Genomic DNA, 4,950 nt, shown 5'->3' on the forward strand with positions numbered 1-4,950 from the left:
AGACAGGCATGTATACATGTACTGTAAGTGCCAAAGAAATGTCCGATATTTACCAGATGTGTAGCATGGGGGCTCTTATAATGATCTTCTAACCTCTCTCCTGTCTCCATCTAAGACCTAACCCAAGAGAGACATATCTCATAGACTTGTATGGGGCCATCCTATGTATTCCATCTATTCAAATCTGACTCATCTCATCCAGCAGTGGATAATTTCCCCATCCCCTGTAGTTGGCATAACTTAGGCCTTAATTAGAACATTTACTTTGGAGGAAACATTATAATGCAAGTTCATACCTTTTTGGAGGAACAATTAGATTGCAAAATCCTCACCTGTTTGCAGAGAAACTATGCATTCCTGTACAGATGGTCACCCTTATTGCATATCTAAAGAGCGGGTCCTTTGAAGTATACATAGTGAAAAAGAAAAAAGAGATTTATATGGACTATATATACAGTATATTAGCTTACCAGTACTCAGCTGAGGTTGCAGCCTTTGCTTTCTTCTTTTTTGGCTCTTTTTTTTTTTTTTTTTTTTTTTTATATACAGTATATATTGTACCTGATAATCCAACGAATATCCCCCCTTTCTGCCCTAGGATGTCTACGCTCACTTACTCAACTGTATTTATGCATGGAGCCATGTTTTTCAACAATGCTGCTTCTCTGATGTGGACTACATACAGTATGGGCTCTTTTCACACGGCCGCTCCGATTGTTTCTTCCGCTGTGGCACTTTTTTTTTTCACGGACACGTATGACACTTGTGTCATCCGCTCCGTATGTCCGCATACCATCCCATCCATTTGCGGATGATATACGGACATAATGTATGTCTATGGGGATTGCGGATGACTACATCCGATTTTGCATCCGTTCAGTTTTTTAAACGGAAGAAAAATTGGGTTCTGTTCCGTTCCAAAAAACGGAACAGAACTGAAAGGACCAAAATCGGATGTCAGCGGATAGTCATCCGATGACATCCGCAATCCCATTGACATGCATTATGCCCGTGTGAAAGAGCCCTATGTGTTTTTTTTTGTTTGTTTTCTGTTCATCTCCATTATATAGAGTGAAGATAATTAGTGGTTTACAAAAAAATAGCTTGGATTGAAAATAAGATTGTTTATGCTTTCAGTTCATCTCCCAAGGAGTGAAAAGAATACTGCATTTCTGGCAAGATCAAGAAGTATTTGTATTACTTGCTGAAAAAGCTCCTATCCTAAATAATAAAAATAATGCAGCCACCACATATAAGAACTGCGTCTGCCATATATTACATTTTTATTCTCGGGTTTAGATATCCTTTAACAGAACTCCATCCAAAAATAACAATAAAAATGTCCATTTAAATAGTTAGTCACCTATACAGTAATTAGAAAAAAAAATATCTGAGTGTTTAATCCATGGGTCCCATTTATTAGTGTGAAATTTAATGGAGTTGTGAATAGTATGAAAAATTTTTTCCATAATATAGATCGAGTTTATTCTTGTTTTAAGTTGTGAAACCCACCGTGTCTCCGGCTTAACGCTTAGTGGTATGGAAATCTCTTTCTGCTCTGTACTTATATCCAGGAATTATATTCTCAATACCCTTCTTGTTATTTTGATATCAAATTCCCATTTTGAATAGAGTTAAATTGAAATGACTTAAGATTGTTATATCTCTGTTTACTCTATGTGATACCAATTTTTGTCATATTATTGTACCAATTCTCTTTGTACCACCATCTTCTGTTTCCTTTCAATAAAAGTTTGTATACAAAAAAAAAAAAAAAAAAAAAAATGTCCATTTAAGGTTTAAAATAACAAAACTATATTTTCCTGCAATAGCCAGAGATTTCCAGTGCAGTACTTTTTTTCTTGTCACTAGATGTCCTAAGTCTGATGACCAACATCCCCTGTGTGTTGAGCTATTTTGAGAGGACAACAAATGTACACTGTTATACGAGCTGTACACTCACTACTTTACATTGTAGCAAAGTGTCATTTCTTCAGTGTTGTCACATGAAACGATAGAATAAAATATTTACAAAAAATGGAAGGGGTGTACTCACTTTTGTGAGATACTGTATTTTTTCAGTGAAAGGAGAAGCAGCACAGTAATGAGCTCATGTCTTCATCACCTTGATGTCTTACCTTTCTTTCTATCCATATGCTTCTTCAAAACATACACTGATTAGCTACTTGTGCTACTTCTTCTTACAATCAAGTCCAGTCAACCACTTGCATTTAACAAAAACACATTTGATGATAAACATAGTATTTATTACAGAGCTGGTTCAATTTTTGCCTTTTATATCTGCCTAGAGTTTAGGTTTAAGATATTCTCTGTGCGATAGACAGTTGGCACATTTTGTGATAAGGGAATACTTTTTGTCCTTTGCTTGCATCACATTTACTTTGACACTTATCTTGACCTTTAATTTTATTTTTTTAGAATTTTAAAATATCTTTGTGTAATAACGATAAGCAGAAGTCTCCAATTAACCTTATTGATCATTTCTGATCACAGAAGATTCTCACGTCTATAAGTTTTCTTGCAACCACTAGGGCATGATTAGGCTACCTTATTGTTAACCATTTTATTCTGAATGATATATAAAGTAAATTAGTTCATGTTACAAATAAGTAATTTTACAAGCTCCATCATATCATTATGACAATTCATAAAATTGAGCAATGAATATTTAAAATGGCATGACGTTATTTAATTATGAATTTCACATTATTAGCGACAGACTGTCTTTCAGTATTTTATAAATAGATATAAAATTATACAAAATGCTCAAATGTACCTTTATATTAAGCCTATTTTACTTTTAATATGTAATAATAATAATAATAATATTATTAATAATAATAATAATAATAATGATTAGCAAATAATAATAATTCTGCTCATAATTGTTCTTTTTTTTTTCTTGATATTTCAATAAAAGATATCATGAGATCAGACTGCCTTTCAGTATTTTATAAATAGATATAAAATTATAAAAAATGCTCAAATGTACCTTTTATATTAAGCCTCTTTTACTTTTAACATGTAATAATAATAATAATAATGATTAGGCAAATAATAATAATTCTGCTCATAATTGTTCGTTTTTTTTCTTGATATTTCAATAAAAGATATCATGAGATCAGTGTCTTTCTGTAGATTGCGCTATAGTGAAACAATACATTGAGCAACGCAGTTTTTTTTATGCTAGTATTCAGTGTCTCATGAGTGTGTGTTGCTTAGTTCCCCAAAGTCCTAATTGTCCTTATGAAAAAATATATTTTTTTTATGTTTGGGAACTGGTTAACACTTACTAAAAGGTTTACAAACTTTGCAATCTCTTAAACTTTATCATTGTTTTTAGAGATTACAATAGCTATTTTTTTTAAGTATTTTAAAAAGTGTAAAATATAAAGATATCTAATATTTTTTTTTAATAATAATTAATAATAATACACTAGCGTTAAAAGCACTTTTTTATTTATTTATTTATTTTTTTTGCTACCTGTCCCAATTAGAGGTTCCTTCATTTGTTGTCTTGTTAGTCAGTTTTCATGGGAGCAAGTGTATCCATTGAAAGATTTATAATCTATTCCTGTTCTGGTGGAAGCTAAAATTTTAGATTTAACCTCACTTTCATTGCTGGTGGCACTGGTAATCACAACAGTTATGCCCCATACACACGTGCAGATTATCTGCAGACTTTTGTCTGCAGACTTACTTTTTCTATGTAGTGCAAGGGCCTGCCGGATTGCATACAAATTGAAAGTGTTTAGGTTTGACCTCATATTATATGGTTTTGGTAAGTCTGCAGACAAAAGTCTGCAGATAATCTGCATGTGTGTATGGGGCATTAGTTATTCCCCTTACTGGGACGCAAACAGCTATAAACACCTGACATGTGTTATAACAACTCCCCACTTTATTCAAATCTAAAAAAAAGTTTTACTTTATACTATATTAGCTATACTTTAAACTCTAAGAAAAGCCAACGCCTTTGTTAAGATTATGTGACAACTACTGTACATAACCCTTAGCATCCACCTTTCAGGGACACATTATACACATGCACTAGTACTCAACTAAGTGGATTATCTGGCCTTTACAAAAAGACTGTTCTCCAATGAGGGTGTCCATTATTGGGGGTAATAAGATCTAAGCATACAAACCAAGGTCGGAAACAGATGTGGTCAGGAACACAAACACTGGTCAGAATAGGAAAAGTAATAGCTTGATTAGGACAAAAAAGAAGTTCGATTTGGGAGCCTTATAGGTCAGGAACAAGAAGGTTCAAAGAAGTAGCAAAGTCTAGATCAGTGATGATGAACCTTGGCACCCCCGATGTTTTGGAACTACATTTCCCATGATGTTCATGCACTCTACAGTGTAGTTAAGCATCATGAGAAATGTAGTTCCAAAACATCTGGGGTGCCAAGGTTCGCCATCACTGGTCTAGATGAACTGAGAGCAGGAAAGAACTAGGAGTAATGAAGTCTAGAAGAGAGAGTCAGGAATAAACAATACTGGAACAATGACAGGGTTAGCAAGATACACTCAAGACCAATCAGGAGGTCATCCCCTCACTGTATTCCTTCATGAACACAGGTCATGTGAAGTGGCAGGTATGCCCACACTGGATCAAAGGACAGGTTTTTAAAAAACAAAGGGGGAAAAGCCAGAGGGAAGGGCAAGAGATTGAACAAACATTTATGCCTAGTACACTTGGTCAGAAAATTTTACAAAAAATACAGCTTTGGTACTATAGCCACTTACCCACTGGGCACTTATACCCCTTTCCTAACCAGGCCAATTTTCAGCTTTCAGTGCTCTCACATTTTGAATGACGATTACTTAGCCATGCAACACTGTACCCATATTAACTTTTTGTTCTTTTTTTTCACACAAATAGAGCTTTCTTTCGGTGGTATCTAATCATCACTGGGTTTTTTA

The sequence above is a fragment of the Pelophylax lessonae genome (genome assembly GCF_965119305.1).
Source record: "Pelophylax lessonae genome assembly, chromosome: 3".
Classification (NCBI taxonomy): Eukaryota; Metazoa; Chordata; class Amphibia; order Anura; family Ranidae; genus Pelophylax; species Pelophylax lessonae.